At 34.4% G+C, this 20,878-nt stretch overlaps 1 protein-coding gene and 1 pseudogene across 1 annotated transcript in view; one reads left to right on the top strand and one right to left on the bottom strand.

Moving 5' to 3' along the window:
• Positions 1 to 20,878, bottom strand: part of LOC145259114 (phosphatidylinositol-3,5-bisphosphate 3-phosphatase MTMR6-like) — a 126,681-nt gene that overhangs the window by 66,625 nt on the left and 39,178 nt on the right. The window lies entirely within an intron of this gene.
• LOC145259324 (5S ribosomal RNA) lies at positions 15,173 to 15,290 on the top strand (annotated as a pseudogene).

Raw genomic sequence — 20,878 nt, 5'->3', positions numbered from 1 at the left:
ATGGCAGTGTGTAGAATTAGGTTCTCAAAGACTTACCTGCAACTCAACGTGACATGCATCAGAAAATAAAAACACTTAAAACCTTTAACAAGAAGTTGTTTTGGTATTACTTCACAAACAAGGATCTTTCAGCATCTTCAAGTTTAGTGCCAACCTCCGGTGAATTGAAGAAAACTAGCCGTTAAAGAACTGTTGTGTTGGGTAATGTTTATACAATCTAAGCCTGTCTTTCAGACTTACATTACACTCCATGCAACACATGTCCTCAACTCTCACTTGCTAGGTTTCACTTCCATGCATCATCACAAAGTAATGTAATGTAATTTTACAGCTGCATTTTACCAAGTACTTTATTGACTACATCATGAGTCCTTGCGGAAAATAACACCCAAGATGAGAACAGTAGTCCAAAGAATCCAAATAATACGAATAATCAATCCTCATCTAAAAAATCCAGAAACGTAATAGAAATTTATTCTGTAATTAAATCACGTTTTCAGTAATTCAGACATTCAGTATTTCACATGTTCTTGAGAAAACTCACTTTCTTTTAAATGTATTTGTTGTTCCTGTTGTTAATTTGTTTTGTTATAGTAGGTTTCACGCAGCAGGCAATTTAATGTGCAAAAATGGAGAAAGATAATGAAATTTCATTCAATTTCAACTTTTGATAACTCGTTTATTTTATGGGTCATTTTGATAAAATTTTCGATGTAAACAAAATTTAATCTTTTCTAAGAGGTTAAGGTAGTTTGCTTGAAGCATTGTTTGGTGTGTATATAAATTGAATTTCAATTTATAAAACAATACAATGCAGAGGTGTAACGGATAGACACAAACTGAAGCAAGTTACTAAATAATGATACCATAAGCTACGCAGATTCAACTTTAATAATACGATATATATATATATATATATATATATATATATATATGATGGACTCTCTCCCGTCGATTTCGACGTATGAGGTTCAGACAACCCATATTTCTAAAACTCATTTATGCTTTTGCCTCTGATGACTTTTTAGTCCAGCAAGGGACTTGCAGACAAGGCCACAAATAGAACATGAATGTGGATTTAATGCTGCAGATATTGGTTCGGCTGATAGTCGTTTTGCTCTTACTCTGTTTTCTTTCAGTTGCCTTAAGCTTTCAGATTGAAACCTCTGGAGACCTTCAAAACACCTTGATCTCCATCCTTTTCAGTCATTCACCTCATCTTCAAGACTCCTGTATGGTATGTTCACTGCAGACAAGTTACTCTTCAACTTGTCCTTGTACCTAAGCCAAGGACATCCGACAATTCTTTTACCACCCTCAAATTGACTGTACACTGCAATTTTTGGAATTCTGTCATCGGGCATCCTCAATACATGACCAGCCCACTGCAATTGCGATTGAATAAGGAATAATTCAATGCCAGATATTTTGCATTTAGTGAATAATTCGGCATTTGATACCTTGTTTATATATATAAAACAATACAATGCAGAGGTGTAACGGATAGACACAAACTGAAGCAAGTTACTAAATAATGATACAATAAGCTACGCAGATTCAACTTTAATAATACGAGATTTATATATATATATATATATATATATATATATATATATAAAACATTGTAATTTCGCATACCCATAGCAGCAGTCAAATAGCATCATGATGGGAAGTGCTGACTGTCGCCTAGGCCAGTTTCAATCCTGGCTTGAAGTATCTGCTAGTCTAGCCACACTGATGAGCTGTGATATAGCGAAACAGTACTGTATGTGGATGACTATAAAATTCCAATCATTATGATTTTATTATGATTTTTTTTTTGTTTTTAACTAATTGGAATATTCATTTTGACCAGTTAGACTTTATGAAAAGAGAAAAGAGAACATATTTTCACCGATATTTCAAAACCAAAATATGAGGCGGAATAATTCAAAATTCTTCATTCACAAAGGATTATGGCATGTTACTCTGGATGATTCATTGAACATAATTGGATTTTACCTTCAATGTGCCAATCCTCAACCAATCTGGAACCTAATGGAACCATCCTATTCTGTTCAAGGATTCAAATTTTATTTGGATACCAAAATCTCATCCTTTTTGTTTCAACACTTATTTTCTTTCTCTATGTTCCTTAAAGGGATTTAATCTTGAAAATATATTTTCTATGTATCTATTAAATAGCAAAATTATATCAAACAAGAATTAATTTTTTGCTAATGACTTTCCTCTGAAGAAATGAGCATACATCGAAAATCCATGGATTAAGGAAATCTATATATTAATACGATAGCGTGTGTGTTATTTTCTATGTCATGTTTACATCCGGGTTGTTTAATTGTTATGTACTTCCATTTCTTGTCATAAATAATTTTACCAAGAATTCTTCATAAGTTTTGGTTTCGATTATGGCTGAAGGAACTCAAGTTATATACATATATATATAAATATATTTTTTTCATAAGTTTTTATTTCGGTTTCGATTCAAGCTAATGCACTCAAGTCATATAGATATTTTTTTTCTTTTCTTTTTTTTTGTTTTTTTTTTTTAACGGCATATCAACCCTTTGTGGATTATTTAATGCCGAATCCAGTTATTTTGGAAATAGTATTCGATGTTGTATCCAGTTATTTTATATGAGATTTTATTCTTCAAGCTCCTTGCATTTTCAATCGTTAGTTCGTAGCTTTTGATTTGGTTGTTTTATAATGGATTTTGTCATTTTTGTTCTCTGCCTTGCAGAACATGATTGGGTTTTGCAATGGGAGGGGGGAAAGGGGTTACAGTATTATTAAGTCCTGTATTATGAATGTAGTTATATTATTGATAGTGTTTTATATTCAAATTGTCCTCATTCTTAAGGAAGGTTTCTTGGAAATAAATAATCGAAGGATTAAATTTGGTTTGCAACAATAAAATTTCCTTGTAATTTGCCTTCAATCTATGGCAATTCCATTGAATTTTCTTGTAATTCATGAGGATTTTGTTTTGGTTTGAAGAGTAACTTCAGTTTCCATGTCTTCTAATTCCGTAAATCTATTTGTAGTAGTAGTAGTAGTAGTGGCTTCTGTTTGTTATAATTTCTTTATATTATTTTGTTTTTTGGTAGATGTATTTTTTGTTTGTTTTTCAAGTGTGTTTTTTTTTCACCACAGGGAAGACGTATTGGTGACCTGTGTGGTCTTTCTTTTAACTGATTTTGTTTTTCCTTAGTTTCGTCTTTTTCAGCCTCTGCACGACGTACTGGTGATTTTTTGTGGTCTTTCTTTTGATCGACTTTGTTTTCTTGGATGTTCTGATTTTGGTTGAGAATTTGTTTTATTGGTAACATTAGTTGATGATTTAATGGGATGATTAATTTTTGATGATATGTTTGGTTTGATTTCATTTATAAATTTGGGCCAGTCGTTTGGTCCCAATTGTAACAATTTGTTTATTAGTATTTCGTATTTGGAGTCTTGGTTAGTGATGTTGGATGATATACAACTTGAGGTGGCTTGAGAGTACGTCTTTTCCTTCATGTATCCATCTACTATTTTCCTGGCTTCGAGGAAAGAGATGATTTTGGTATGTTTTACTGACACTGCTTCCTTTTCTTTCTTCCAGATTCTGCATGCTCTAGCATAAGCAGGATGGTTTTTTGCACATTTGCAATCAAGATTGCAGTCATTGACAGTGTGATCTGGATCTCTCTGGCCACATCTGCCGCACACTGCTCGTTTCCTACATGCATCCTCATGGTGGCCAAACTTCTGGCATTTAAAACACCGAAGTAGGTTTGGTATAAGAGGTTCAACTTTTTCAATGTTGAACCCAATTTTGATTTCTTTTGGGATAGTGGGTCTATCAAACTGCATAATGTAAGTGTTCATATGTATAGTCTGATTCTCTTTTTTTATTGTAATTCTTTTAACGTTTATTACACTTTGGTTTTTAAGTTCTTTTGTTATCTCTTCAGTAGTGCACATTAATAGGCCTTTCGATTTTATTACACCTTTGGATGTATTCAAATTCTTGTGTGGATAAGTTTTGATATTTATGTTGTGGAAAGTTTTCATTCCTAGGAGAAAAGTGGCATGTTTTTCTCTTTCCACTTCCACCAGTAGAGTTTTATTTTTTAAAGTTTTTACATTTTTTGGAGTAATATATGCCGATATAATTTTATGTATAATAAACGGCGATAAGTCAGTTATTTTGGTTTCTTCGGTGGATTCCAATACAATAAACTTTGAGGATGTTTGATGTAGTTCATTATCTGAACTATCCGAGTCGACGTGTTGGCGCTTGGAGTTTTTATACTTGGCCATATATATGTATATATATATATATATATATATATATATATATATATATATATATATATATACTTTAAATTCATTGTTTATGCTCCCCACCCACCTTGGAGTCCAATATTGGGGCATGTTAAGGGAGATACCCATCGCCTTGTCATACCAGGGCTACATAAACAGTATACATGTTCCAAATGGGAGCCATGAGCACCCATAATCCTTTAGTTACACAATCCAAGTCATTTGTGGTAACTTCTGGCACTATACAGCCATGTCATGACTTCAATTATTTGGCACATTTGACCTTAACCACCACCTTCTAACACATGGAAAAGAGGGGAAAATATGCATATAGTTTATAGTGGTACAGGGTAGAACTGTATTTGTTACGGTTTAGAGGAAATTGATAGAAAAGTAGAAGATTTGTTAGGGCTTGACGTAACTAGCTAATTGATCGGATCGGGCCCTTCCAACCGCCTGTCTAGCCTTGTACGAGGCCAAGGTGGAGTGTTGCAACTGATATCTTTAATTTCCCTAGATATCAGTTGCTCAGCCACCAGGATCCTTTTCTGAGTCATTACGACTTTTTGAAAATTAAATACGTTTTTAACTCTTATTAAAGTGTTTTTAACATGTTTTATTAATTCTTTGTTCTTATATATATATATATATATATATATATATATATATATATATATATATATATATATATATATATATATAAATCACTTTGTGAGTCAGTGAATGAGTTCTTTATGGACTCCGAAATGGCTGGGCCAATTTTTTTTTTTGTTTTTTAAATTTCACACAAATATATCTAATTTTCAAAAAGGAAACACAAATTAAGTGGATTGTCCTTAATCTGCAGAGTTTCAAAAGAAATACTTTGCAAGCCAAATCTGATTCCGCATTTTGCTAATTACTACCCTCTGATGAGAAGGAAAGTATTTCTTTCGAAACTCCGCGGATTAAGGACAATCCACTTAATTTGTGTTTCCTTTTTGAAAATTAAATATGTTTTTAACTCTTCTTGAAGTGTTTTTAACATGTTTTATTAATTATTTGTTCTTATTATAAGCTCTATTTCCTATTTGGTTTTATTGAGCTTTTACATCTCGTCAGGATTATTTTATGAATATTAAGTCCTTAATATTATAATATATTTTAAGTTTGCTATTTTGGATTATTTTTGTAAACTTAATTGTAATTCTTATTTCATTATATATATATATAATTTCATTATATATATATATATATATATATATATATATATATATATATATATATATATATATATACTAGCAGGCTATCTGGCGTTGCCTGGTCATAAAATATGCATAAATACTATATTTTAATTCATAAAGAAATTGAGACATGTGCATGCGAGTATTATGTGTTTTTAAAACAGTTTACTTCTTGTAAGTAAAAAAAAATACTCGAGCTGAGATCGAAACACAAACCTAAATACAATGAATCAAGTACGATAACCATTAAGCCAGCTTGACACGGTCTTTAAAACGGGTTTTCAAACCTACTTATTCTTAACATAAGTAATCTGTCATGTGAACAATTCACACATGCGCTTTCATGAAACAGCAAACAGATAAAAATTTGATGACCCCCCCCGCCTCCCCACGTACCAATTTCTTAATTCTGACCCCTTAGGAACCATTTTTTCCGGATGAAAACCAATTAAAATGTTTTCCACATGTTTGAATACCCTATATACCAAATTTCAAGTCATTGAGTATATAGTTTAAGAAGTGTCCTCACACACACACACTTTCACTTTTAGATAATATATATATATATATATATATATATATATATATATATATATATATATATATTAAATATTTTACATGTACTGTTCCAGTATGGGCAGGTATAGAATCCATATCGTTATATTTTGGGAAATATCCTTTAAATGTACAATTCTTTCTCTTCTGTCATTAATAGTTTTTTTTATTTCTTTTTCTCAAGGTTATTTCCGGTCAAATGACTATTTTCAGTGATGGTTGACTTTATTTTTTAATGTTTTTCAACTTAATGCGCATAATAGATAATTGATTCTATGCATACTGTAACAGTTAGAATCTAAAGAAGATCTCTCGGTTGGAATGTATGAGATAGCAGGTGAATGTCTGGCATCTAGTAGGTAACCCCATCCCCAGTTAGAACTAAATGATGAAAAAAAAAACGGCCCAGCCGTTTTGGAGTATATAGAAAACAAATTCGCTAGCACACACACAAAATGTCTTTTATATATTAATACAGATAATCTATATATCTATAAAAGTGAGAATGTGTGTGAGGACACTTGTCAACCTATATACGCAACAAAGTTTTGGTCTACATACTTGAAATTTGGTATATAGGGTATTCAAGCATATGAAAAACTTTTTAATTGGTTTTCATCTGGAAAAAAGGGTTGTTAAGGGGTAAAAATTGACGAATTGGTACTTGGGGGGTCATCAGGGTTTTTTTTTTTTGTCAAACATTTCACAAGGTTTTAAAACATTTTTTACAGAACGTGGCAAGCTGGTCTAATGGTTATCGTACTTGACTTTACATTTTAGTTTCGATCTTAGCTCAGCTTTTTTCATTTACAAGAATTAAAATGTTTAGAAAAAAAACATAATTCCCCCCCACTCTTTATCTGTGCCTAAACCTAAACATAGATTCCATGAACAAAGTTTCTTTCTTAGAACTGCACGCCTGATGAACTGTCTTTCGTTTGCCCACTTTCCAGGTGACTACAATATAGTTGTCTTCAAGTCCAATGTAAACAAGTTCTTGGTGAGCTGTTCCACTTAAGTTAACAAATTTACCAAATTTCCATTACTATATTGTCCAATTAACTACTGTATACTCTTTAACCCTTATCCTCGAGTGGCTTCTGGGCCTTGATAAGTGGTATGCCTTTGTAAAATATATATATATATACATATATATATATATATATATATATAAGCGCTGTTGTGTCTTGTATTGCAAATATAACCAGTTTTGCAGGGGTGGGGGCTACTATACAACCCGACACGATGGGGTGTGTAAATATCTCCACTGGACCGGCTGTAAAAATGTTGACTCTCGAATGTAGCAACAAGTTCTCGCATCATATATCGGAAAGAACAGTTGGAAATAAGTTGTGCACCATCCACGATGGCTATACAATTCCTTCAGCTATGTATCTTAAAAAACAGAGCTATTAACCCTGACATATTGTTATCAGATAAGAAGGAGAAAAAACAACCTTAGTAAAAGTTAGTCTCCCCAATGATGTCGAGTTAAATAGAGATAACGAAATACTGAGGTCATAACATACATAAGTACGACATGAAAAGAAACTGGAATCTTAGGAAGATTTCCATCATTCCAGTAATTATAGAAGCACCTCCAAAACTACCTGGAAAATATACCCGGTGAACCAAATGCATGAGAGATACAAACAATTATTCATATAGAGAGAGTAAGAATCTTAAAAAGATCTCTCGGTTGAATGTATTAAATAGTGGTGAATATCTGGCATCTGGTAAGATGCCCTATCTTTAGCTAGAATAAAATATTTTTGAGGAAATTAAAAAAGTGAAAAAGAGGGTTAAAAGAAAAATCTATTTTGATCTTCATTGTGCTATTAATTAACAAGATTGTGTGTTTGTATATGTATGCGTGTGTGTACATGTATATATATATATGTGTGTGCTTGTGTGCGTGTATATATATATATAAAAAAATTACAATAAGTTTACCAAGGTTATCAAAATGGTAAAATTAAAATATATTATAAATATTAAAGAGTTAATATTTACAAGTAAAGTAATCTCAACCAGATGTAAAAGCCCAATAAAACCGAAAAGGAAATAGAGCTTATAATATGAACAAATGATTAATAAAACATGTTAAAAAACATCTTGAAAAAGAGTTAAAAACATATTTAATTTTAAAAAGGAAGCACAAGATAAGTGGATATATATATATATATATATATATATATATATATATATATATATATATATATTACTAGCAAAAGTACCCGTCGTTGACTGGGTTCAAAAACAGCCTACAGAAAATGGACAGATTTATGAAAGTATGATAGGTTATGAAAAGGAAGGGTTGTAAAGAGATAGCTTCGAATTTGGGGGTACCATGCCTGTTCACACTGAAACACTTATCACAATATTCTGTGGATCTATATTAAAACACCTTGTTAAACTTCGTGACATATTTCCATTCCATGGAGGTCAGGCGCGAACGAACACCCCATAATTTTATTATGCCATATTTCTTCAAACTGAAACATAATTATCAAAGTATACTTACGCAGATAGATATAAAAAGTCTTTATTAAAGTTTGTGCCTATTTCCATTCTATGGAGGCCAGGCGCGAACACAGACCCCACAATTTTATTATACCATCCCTATTTAAGTTAAAACATACTTATCAAAGTATTATTATGTACATCTATATCAAAAACACTTGTAAACGTTTTTTTTTTAAATTTTTTATTTCCATACTTTGTGGACCAGGCACGCATGCAGACCCCACAATTTTAATGAATCATCATTATGCCAGATCAAACATACCCATTCCTGTGTCTCGATACATCTTCTATCATTATATGTGATCAGTTTTCTATAATAGTCAACCATATAGGAGCCTATTCGTGACCAGACACACACACAGACGTTCAGCTTTATATTATATATATATATATGTGTGTGTGTGTGTGTGTGGCAGCCCAGCATTGCTCAATTGTACAATTGTAAACATGATATTTTAATTTATGCAGATTGCGTATGCATTATTATAGAATCAATTCACTATCGATTATTATATATTATGAGGAATAAGCTGCCCGGTGGACTAATTCGCAAAAAACATTAAAAAATAATATTGATAATGTCGTTCATTAAATTCCGTCTGTTTATTTACAATATCACATCAGCTGATATTTGGGCTTAACGATGAATGCCCTAGAAAAGTCACTTTTTTTATTTATTTATTTTTTTTTTATTCAATTTTCACCCCAAACAAGGCACAGTGCCACTTTGAAGTAGGGGGCTACTATTAGGGACTTAATTAGCGGGGTCATTATGAAGGGAGAAGAGTAGAAAGATGTTTGTTAACATTACACTTGAACTTCTGCATATCATTGCAGTTGAGAAAGCAGAATCCCGGAAGGGAGTTCCAAAGACCCGCAGTTCTGGGGAAGAAACTATTGGAGTAAAAGGCTTTCTTGCACCTAGGGATTTCTACTGTAAGGGGATGAGACTTAGTAGCTTGTCGGGTTTCTCGGAGGTAGTTACGTCGGGGAGGTACAAGTGTTTGCAGTTCGTCAGAGCATTCACCATTAAAGTATTTGTAGAACAGGCAGAGGGATGCAACATCTCGTCGATGGGAGAGAGGTTGAAGCCTAGATGACAGTTCAGGACCTATCAGGTTGGCGACTCTCTTTTGAACCCTGTCCAGGAGCGAGAGACAAGCAGCAGATGCACCAGCCAGATGTGACAACAGTACTCCATACATGCATGTTTAATGTTTAATGTTCTGGTTAATGTTTAGTTTTAAAATATGCCAACGAAGAAATGATTTGCGGTGATTGTAAATGGTACTTCTTTTTCATCATAAATTGAACTCATTAATAAAAAAAAAATTATAATAAAATGGTGAGGCACACCCGAGCTTGAACAGGGGATCATTTGATCTGCAGCTGAATGCTCTACAACTGAGCTATTTCTCCAGTTTATAATAAAACTATTTTTTTAAGAAGAAATGATTTGCTGAAAGTTTATTCTCTTGCAGGTGTAACGTAAAATATTCCCCTGTAAAAATTATTCTTTTTTCTATATATGAGAAAGAAAAGCTATTTTTAAGATTGGACTTTTCGATTTTCAATACTTATCAGATTAATTTCTCTACAAAACATATCTAAGAACACTGCCAGACATATAAATTAGCTTTGTGTGAAATTTGCAAAAGATAGGCCTCGCTGTTTCGAAACCTATGAGGAAGTAACTCACACACACACACACACACCAAATGACTTTCATATAATAGAAGAGATACTGAGCCAACTGTCATTATTCTGCGAGTTGCAGAGGATTTGTAATGGGAATTAGAGCCTTTTCTAAACAGTAAAAATCTACCTGTGTTAATGAAACCATGGTCCGTCTCTGGAATACGTAATGTATAGTTTTTTAAAAAAAGCAACTTGCAATTTAGCTCTCATTTTTACAATCGAGCACTTTATTGATTTCTTCTTCAATACCCCAACGAACTAATGTCTTTATCATAATTTACTGATACGAACCAAATGTTGATTGAAAAAGGGAAACAAAGTTGCTTTTAAAAGAGAAATTAATTCTTTCACTGAGCAAGGCACATAAAAAGATGAGACTTGAAAAGAAAACGACAAATCAGCTGATCAGCCATTTTGAATAGAATCAACTAGAAATTGATTGAAGAGATTGAAAAAATTACAAAATTAGAAAGAAAATGGGGATAGAGCGGCAGATCGATATGAAATTTTTAAAACGATTTTTTTTATGGAAGTTGTTCTAGACAAGGCATGAACTTACTTAATGTAAGGAGCTAACAAGAACGAAAGACAATCAATGCAAATACAGGAGATGCTTATTGGCTTCAATCTCGAGAGAAAGGACTCTGCAGCACAACAGATTCAACTTTTTTTTTTGTTTTACTCATGTTCACCCCTAACAAAGCATATTGCCACTTGGACATAAGGGGCTACTATTTGGGAACATGCCTAGAAAAGATTAACAAGCTGTTGGTTTACATTACATTTAAACTTTTTTGCTTATCAGTACAGCCATGGAAGCAAGAAACAGGAAGAGAATTCTGAAAATCACCTCTGCTCAGGTGCATGCTATCATAAAAAACCTTGACACTTCAAAAGCATGTAGACCCGATCTCATCCCGGCTGTGCTATTAAAAAAGTGCTCCGCCGAAGTGGCCCCAGTTCTCTCCAAACTTTACAACAAATGCCTTAATGAATTTAGCTTTCCGGACTGCTGGAAAACTGCTTCTGTGGTACCAGTTTTCAAGAATTCTGGCAAAAGAACTGACCCATTAAATTATTGCCCCATTAGCCTCCTCCTACTTTTCGCCAAAATATTTGAGTCCATAATTAACCAAGCTCTAGTCCATCACCTTACATATGCTAAACTTCTGAGTGACCAACAATATGGATTTAGGCAAGCCCGTTCCACAGCAGACATCTTAACTGTAATCTCTGAATGTATATACCATTCACTGGACAAAACGGGGGAGGGTAGAGTGGTAGCTCTAGATATATCTAAGGCTTTTGACAGGGTATGGCATGAGAATCTCCTCAGGAAAATTAGATCATAACGTTATCACTGGAAGAATACATAACATAATTAAATCCTTCTTAGATAAGAGAAAAATCCAGGTTGTCTTCGATGGTTGTACATCTAAACAATATGATATAAATGCGGGAGTGCCTCAAGGGTCTATCCTGGACCTCTATTATTCCTAATATTCATAAATGACCTCCCTGAAAAAATTGCCTCCGAGATAGGAAAACAAATGAACACATATCTAAAGAAATTGCAGAAAAACTAGAGGATGACCTCCAATCTGTAGTGGAACGGGGACAAAAATGGATGGTCACACTCAATGCTGCCAATACTAAGCTGGTTTCCTTCAATAACTACATGAAACCGTCTCTACCACCAATAGCAATGGCCAAGAACACATTGCCTGAAAGTACTTCTTTTAAACTCCTTGGCCTAACATTCACAGGAAACATGAGTTGGAACAATTACATTGAAAGCATTGCCAGAACCGCTGCGAAGAAGGTAGGCTCTCTCTACCGTGCTAGAAAACTACTAACATCTGAAAGTATCCTGCACCTCTATAAGGCCACCATTCGCCCATGTATGGAGTATTGCTGTCATATTTGGGCTGGTGCATCTGCTACTAGTCTCTCGCTCCTCGACAAGGTTCAAAAGAGAGTTGCCAATCTGATAGGTCCTGAACTGTCATCTAAGCTTCAGCATCTGTCCCATCGACGAAATGGTGCATCCCTCTGCCTGTTCTACAAGTATTTTAATGGTGAATGCTCTGACGAACTGCAAGCACTTGTGCCCCCACGACATAAACACCCTTGACAAAACCGACAGGCAGCTAAATCCCACCCTCACACAGAGATCCCTAGATGTAAAAGATCTTTCTACTCTAGTAGTTTCTTCCCCAGAACCGCTAGACTTTGGAATTCCATTCCAGGTCCCTGTTTCCCCAACTATACTGACATGCATAAGTTCAAGTGTAACGTGAACCGACATCTTGCTGCCCAACTTCCTACAGAGTACCCCAGTAGCTGTTGCCCCCGATAGTAGCCCCCTACACCAAAGTGGCAATGTGCCTTGTTTGGGATGAAAATGTAATAAAAAAAAAAAAAAGAAAAAATGTCTAGCTGTTCAAGGGAAGAAACTATTAGGATAGAAAACTTTCTGGCATCTTATTTATATATTGATATTTATTGGAGGCATTCTGATACAAAATCTATCTATTTTTTTTTTTTTCTTTACTTACATACACCCCCTAACAAGGCATATCGCCACTTGGATGTGAGGGATATTTAGGACCATGACTAGGAAAGATTAACAAGATGTTGGTTTACATTACATTGGAACTTCTGCATATCAGTACAGTCAGGGAAGCAGGTAACAGGAAAGGAATTTCAAAGTCTAGCTGTTCGAAGGAAGAAACTATTAGAACAGAAAACTTTATGGCATTTAGGGACTTCAACAGTGAAGGGGTGAAATTTTATTGCTAAGCAGGTTTGTCGGGGATATGGACGTCAAGGGAGCACAAGTGCAACAAGTTCATCAGAGCACATTCCATTAAAATATCAGTAAAACAGGCAACATTGTGGTGATGGGACAGGGGTTGGAGCTTAGTAGACAAAGTGGAACCTATTAGATTGACAACTTTTTTTTGGACCCTATTTAAGAAGGAGAGGTTAGTGGTAGATGCATCGGCTCAGATGTGGCAACAATATTCCATGCATGGGCAAATGTCCCTTGATTTTGAAAATAAGAAGCCAGATGCACTAACAGTCAAAACATCTATCACCCATGGAAATTTGGTGTCTGTCTGAAGTCAGATATGACATATTCACGTTAACACACCAGTTCTTGTTAGATCATTGAAGTTAAGCAATATTAAGCCTGGTTAGGGATGGGATGGGATGGGGATTTAGGAATACCAGGTGCAAGAGCTGCAAAAACTCAATATCATCAAGTTTCCTGATGAAGATATACATGTGACTGAGGACCGCTTGTGAATTTCATACTCCCGTGAAACTTTCTTCTTTGGAGGAAGGTAGTTCAACTCACCTATGGTTAGTGCTGCTTCAGTCTGACGCCGAAACTATACTATTACTTTTATTGGTTCCCTGACAAAAGAAGGGTGGACCTGTAAATTCACCCTTGTCTGTTCGTCCATCCACACTTTTCTCAATAACTACGCTTTGGAATTTTTTAAAATTTTGCACAAACATTAAACATGATATGAGTAAAAAAGTAACAGAACAGATTTTCTGGGAAAACTCTGGTTGACCCCCTAGTGATGCCTTTCAGGTTAAAATGGCTAAATTTGACACTTTTGTGTTTATTAAAAAAAATTGATGCCTTGAATTTTTATAAAACTTTCTGAAAAGTTGTAACTAACTGATATCTATATGTAATTTTGTTTGTCTATACTTCGCGATAACTTTTGAGTGTGCCCCAGGGGCTCTTTTAGGGCTAAAAAAAAAACACTCCATTTTTGGAACTATTTTATTATATTTGTCCAAAATTTCCTGTGTATGTCTATTTAGCAGTTTTGCATGGTGCTGAACTCAAATTTAAATATGTTAAGACCTTGGGGACCTTTGGGGCTAAATGGAGGAGGGGGGCAAACGATGGACATAGCCATTTCTTTTTTTTTTGCATCGTGCAGAACTAAAATTTACATATGTTAAGGCCTAAAACTGCACCGTTTGTTCATTTTCACCAGGATTTGACGTCTCCTGGGGACTTTTGGGGTTAAATGGGAGGGGGAGGGACAAATGCTGAACTTAGTCAATTTTTTATGCCTCGTTCATTGTGTGCACTCATGGGATACCATGCATGTTTCACTTGTTAATCTACTATTTGCACTATCTTTTCATACGCGATTCCATTAATTATTCCAAGCCCATTGTGCAAAAAGAATAATATCAGGTGAAGATATGTCCTCAGGAATCAGTTTGACAGAGTTTGGGCTACATGGACTCACTTCTGTTCGACTGTTATTTTCACAACGTTTTGGATGATGTAACCTCTGATCTTCTTCAGGTGTAATTTGTTGAACTCTGGAATGTTCCGTTGCAAAATTTCTGCAGAGATTCCAGAGTAAGACAAAAAGAGTCCCTAGTTCGACAGGATACACGTGATACATCGACCAAAACGTGAGAATGACACTCAAGATGAGAGTAGTAGTCTGAAGAATCCAAATGATACAAAGATTCCCAAGTTTAAAAAAAAATGCACCTGAAAAAACAAGTTCTTGATGAGCCGTTCCCTCTTAAATAATCCAATTTACCAAATTTCCACTAGTAACGATAACTACAATACTGACCCATTGAGTACTGTACACTCTTTAACCTTTATCCTCGAGTGGCCTCTGGGCCTTGATAAGTGATGACTCCTATGTAAAAAAAGAAAAAAAAAAAGAAAAAAGGTTGAAACGTTGTGACGACAATAGAAGTCCGAATAATACAAATAACACTACTTGTCTATTTCCGATTTAAAAACCTGGAAGCCATCATCAAGTAGACTAGTTCGATTTTACCAAAGTTATTTATGATTTATATATGGCATAATCACGTTGACACACCAGTTCCCATTAGATCACCGAAGTTAAGCAACGTTGAACCTGGTCAGTACTAAAATGGATGACCACTTGGGAATTGCAGGTGCTCTATGTGCTCTCTGCTTATCTCGGCATTGTTTCCACTTCCAGTCGTCTAGCACTTCCCTTTTGCCACTGGACTCAAGCACTGCCGATTCAGGAGAGGTGAGGTTGGAGATTGCACAATCTTTGCCTCACAATCACTTATGCAGCTACCCTTAGAGGGGGGGGGGTAACCATTGTCTCTTGAGACTAAATGGAGGTATCAATTTGTGATTAAATGCAATGGACAGAAATCAATTCCTTTTATTGTCATAAAAATAACGATGTAAAAAAAAAAAACAAAAAAAAAAACAAAAAACAATGGATAAATTGATTGCATTGGAAACAATGCTTGGGATAATCCCCTCCTCCCAAGGTAATTCGTTTGCACAAGCAATTGAATAAATCTATTCTTATCTTCTCCCCACATTCAAGCTGCCACAAATCAATTTAGAAAATCTTTTTGGATTAGTTCTTAAAAAAAAAAAAAAAAAAAAAAAAACCTTTGCTGAGAGATTTTTGTGCATTCATCCTTTTTTTTTTCTTAGCACAGTGGATAAAGGCATTGATCTTTTCTCTTCCCTGCAACCTCTTTCTTTCTCACAGAAGAGATGTTGTGAGCCTGTCTCTGCTTTATCGTTATTTTCATGGCAAGTGCTCGTCTGAGCTCCAATCTATGGTCCCCCCCTTGCCAAACTTTCACAAAAAACACTCGTCTAGCTGAAAACACTATCAATAATTCCCCCCACTCTTTATCCATGCCTAAACCTAAACGTAGATTCCATGAACAAAGTTTCTTTCTTAGAACTGCACACCTGTGGAATTCTCGTGTCTTTGCCTGCTTTCCGGCTGACTATAATATGGTCGTCTTCAAGTCCAACATAAACAAGTTCTTGATGAACCATTCCCTTCAAGTAATCCAATTTACCAAATTTCCACTACTAACAATTACTACGTCACTGTCCCATTGACCACTGTACACTTATTAACCCTTATCCTAGAGTGGCCTCTGGGCCTTGATAAGTGACGACTCCTTTGTAAAAAAATTAAAAAAAAAAAATCTCTATAGCATTGTCTGGGACCAAAAAAAGGTATTTGTGCAGTTTATGGACCGTGCTGAAAGTAAAAAAAAATATTTAGAAAGTCATTTTTAACATGGGGAGGGGGGATGGCTTTTTAATTATTCTGTACTTTCACCTAACAATTTAAAAAACAAAAGATACAGTAAAAAAAAAAGAAAAAAAGAATTTTATAAACAAAAAGGTGCCATTTGCGAATTGTCAGCTGCTGCGCTGCCAAGCATTTTGGCACCTTTTATTGGTTCACCTTAAATGCCTGGAATATGTCTGATATAAGTGTTAGGTTGTACCAGAGATTTAAACAAATGAGAGCTGTTTTGATGTAAATATAGTCAGGATAGGTGCGATAAACTAAGTTTGTCTGAGTTTTTTCATTTTTACGACCAATATTTACCAGCACTGCTTTTTCATTCAAGTTCATCATTATCAATTCTCCCCATGTTTCTTTCATCTCCCTCTACCATCTGATCCTGCTACCTCAACTGTTCTACACTTCGGGACAAGATCAAAGTGTAGTATCTGTTCCGACAGATACTGCAAGCAAAGACCAGATGTGGGGGAAACCCCACATACCTGACCTTTAACCAGCTCCCATTTCCCACCTCTCGGGAGCTGGCCCCCTTTTTCCCTTCCCCCTCCCTTCACTCCTCACATTAAAAATTGGCCTTGTGCCTAATTTGCTCGGTGGGGGAGCAAATAAATACCATCTGTTCTTCAGATGCTGCACTTCTATTTCTTGTTCTCTTTCGTTGGAGGAGAAATCCTTCACGACTGAGACAATTTTTTTATTTTTGTACCTTTTCTCCACGTTAAAAAACGACCCTAGTGTCTAACTCTGTCCCGTGGGGAGGCATAGTAAATAGGTACACCTACTAATTCAATCATTCTCATCCATTCTTTTAATGTTTCAAATCTTATTTTTCATTGAATTCTTTTTCTTTTTTTTTTACAAAGGGGTCACCACTTATCAAGACCTGAAGGTCACTCAAGGATAAAGGTAAATGAGTGTACGGTAGTCAATGTGACAATATCGTAATAATCGTTTGTAGTGGAAATTTGGAAAATTGGATTACTTAAGGGGGACAGCTCATCAAGAACTTGTTCACATTGGACTTGAAGACAACCATATTGTAGTCAGTTGGAAAGCAGGGAAACAGAAGAGAGTTCCACAGGCGTGCAGTTCTAAGAAAGAAACTTTGTTCATGGAATCTACATTTAGATTTAGGCACAGATGAAGAGTGGGGGAAATTATTGATAGTGGTTTCAGCTAGATGAATGTTTTTCATGTAAGTTTGGCAAGGGGGGGGGCATAGATTGGAGCTCAGATGAGCACTTGCCACGAAAATAATGATAGAGCAGCGACAGGCTCGGAACATCTCTTCTATGGGAAAGAGGTTACAGGGAAGAGAAAAGGGCCCCTTTTAGGCTACAAAGACATTTTGATCTATGTCAAGGCAGGATAAGGTGCTTCTAGCAACTCCTGCCCACTGCCCAGATTTGGCAACAGTACTCTATCCTTGGACATCATAAAAGTTTAAATTTGTATTTAGTGCTCGTCCAGTATTTCCCTCATATTGAAAAAAAAAATAAAGAAAAATCTGTATGATGGAAAGAAAATATCATCCTAGTGATGACGATTCCAATATTTTTCCCAATTCTGATACAATTTCTGAGTCTGTTCTACATTTCCGATTCCGATACAATTACCGATTCTCTTCTAAATTTCCGATTCTCTTACGATTACCAATTCCAATTCTTTTAAAACATGTAAATGTTTAGCTATAAATTTTTAGCTTTTTTTTTTTTTGGAGGGGGGAGGGAGAGGGTAATAATAGTAAAATCCATGTGCTTATATTTTTGCAAGCGTAAAAAAAATAAATTCATGCCAGAATACATCGGCGTTTAGTTTTACTGGTAGTTTAAAATCAACAGAAAATCATCATTTTATCATCAGTATCAGCAATGGAAAATTTAAGTTTAAAAAAAATAACACATGTAAAGGAATCACTTTTGGCATCGGAAATTAGGCACAATTTTTTCCAATTCCGATACCACAAAAAGTTCCAATTTTTCTGATTCTCTATTCCGATTAATTGCCTCAACACCAAAAATTCACGCAAACTAATCAAGTAGTTTTGTTTTTTATAAGAAAATAAAATTTTGTGGCCAAATGAGCAGAGATGATATCGCAACACCATCTTGAAAACAAGAGAAATAAGTTAAAATAATTAAAACTTGCAAAATTTCAGAAAGCCATTCTTAATAGGGAAACATTAAAAATTTGACTCAAATTCGTTTAAAAATGATTTTTAGCATTAAATACTAATCCCTATTGATCAAATGGATACCATAATACTTAGTTTGCTGCACCTTATTATAACAAAAGCCCATACAAAATTTCAACCAGATTGGCTGAATAGTTTCCAAAAAAACAGAAGAAGTATAGTGTTGATTAATCTCTAACTCTGTATCAAACAGATACTACAATACTTAGTTCGCTGCACTTTATTACAAAGATCCATATAAAATTTCAGTAGTTTCGAGAAAATGTAGAAAGGACATCCAGGCAGACAGACTGAGAGAAATATAATATATATATATATATATATATATATATATATATATATATATAATCTTTGAGTTATACCATCGATTTTCCGAACATTCTAAATGCGACTGCGATTAAGATTTTCTTTTATAGTTAAAAATAATTGTTTTATTTTTATATGAATATTTTTTAAAAATATTTACAAATTTTTACTTAACTGTTATATATTTTTTAAACTTCGAATTTTTCCCGTCTTTCCAAAAAATAAAATAAAATAAATGCGTATTTGATTGAAGCGAAAAGCTGCTGCCGTTCACATTCCACAAACTCTCGCAAATCGATACGACTCGATGAATGCAATTAAAAGGAACGTTTCGAAAAATCAATCTTGCGTGAAATTGTAACAAGAACTCAGAAAATGCCCTATCACACAGGATACAGCATTTGGAACTTATTTATCGACTCATTGATGAATATTACGTTTAATGTCCCGTTTATCGACTCACGTTTAATGTCCCGTTTATCGACTAGTGTGACTGAGTGCACCCTCAAGTGTTCGTAGGCGTGCTACAGATTTTCTGGATTTTATTTTTTTATTATATCGAAAAAATTCAATTAAAAATTAATTCATGCATTTGTCTAACCAAGACTTTAATTAAAGAGTCATATTCTAGCTTAAAAAAAATGTACTTTAGCTTTTTAAACAAAGACTCATTATTTGGATTTATAAAACAAACAGCCGTATTTTGGCTTTTAAACAGACACCTTATATTTTGGATTTTTTAAAGCGATACCTGTATTTCGGATTTTTAAACAGACACCTATATTTGGGATTTTGAAACAAAGGGCCGTAGTATTTTGGATTTTAAAACAAAGGGCCGTATTTTGGATTTTAAAACAAAGGGCCGTATTTTGGATTTTAAAACAAAGGGCCGTAGTATTTTGGATTTTAAAACAAAGGGCCGTAGTATTTTGGATTTTAAAACAAAGGGCCGTAGTATTTTGGATTTTAAAACAAAGGGCCGTAGTATTTTGGATTTTAAAACAAAGGGCCGTAGTATTTTGGATTTTAAAACAAAGGGCCGTAGTATTTTGGATTTTACAACAGGGGGTTGTATTTTGGATTTTAAAACAAAGGGCCGTATTTTGGATTTTAAAACAAAGGGCCGTAGTATTTTGGATTTTAAAACAAAGGGCCGTATGTTGGATTTTAAAACAAAGGGCCGTATGTTGGATTTTAAAACAAAGGGCCGTATGTTGGATTTTAAAACAAAGGGTCATATTTTGGATTTTAAAACAAAGGGCCATATTTTGGATTTTAAAACAAGGGGCCATATTTTGGATTTTAAAACAAGGGGCTGTATTTTGGATTTTAAAACAAAGGGCCGTATTTTGGATTTTTAAACAAAGGGCTGTATTTTGGATTTTAAAACAAAGGGCTGTATTTTGGATTTTAAAACAAAGGGCCGTATGTTGGATTTTAAAACAAAGGGCCGTATTTTGGATTTTAAAACAAAGGGCCGTATTTTGGATTTTAAAACAACGGGCCGCATTTTGGATTTTACAACAGGGGGTTGTATTTTGGATTTTAAAACAAAGGGCTGCATTTTGGATTTTTAAACAAAGGGCCGTAGTATTTTGGATTTTAAAATAAAGGCACGTATTTTGGATTTTAAAACAAAGGGCCGTATTTTGGATTTTAAAACAAAGGGCCGTATTTTGGATTTTAAAACAAAGGGCCGTATTTTGGATTTTAAAACAAAGGTCTGTATTTTGGATTTTAAAACAAAGTGCTGCATTTTAGATTTTGAATCAAATGCTCGTATTTTGGATTTTTAAGCAAAGGGCCGTATTTTGGATTTTAAAACAAAGAGCCATATTGTGGATTTTAAAACCAAGAACCATATTTTAGATTTTTAAATCGAAAGCCATATTTTGGATTCTTAAGTCAGGAAGCCGATATCTTCAGACAGCCTGATTTAGTATCACTAGAAA

Source organism: Euprymna scolopes, chromosome 34, assembly GCF_053919585.1.
Source record: "Euprymna scolopes isolate OS-2025 chromosome 34, ASM5391958v1, whole genome shotgun sequence".
NCBI lineage: Eukaryota > Metazoa > Mollusca > Cephalopoda > Sepiida > Sepiolidae > Euprymna > Euprymna scolopes.
This window is presented reverse-complemented; position numbering and strand designations above follow the sequence as displayed.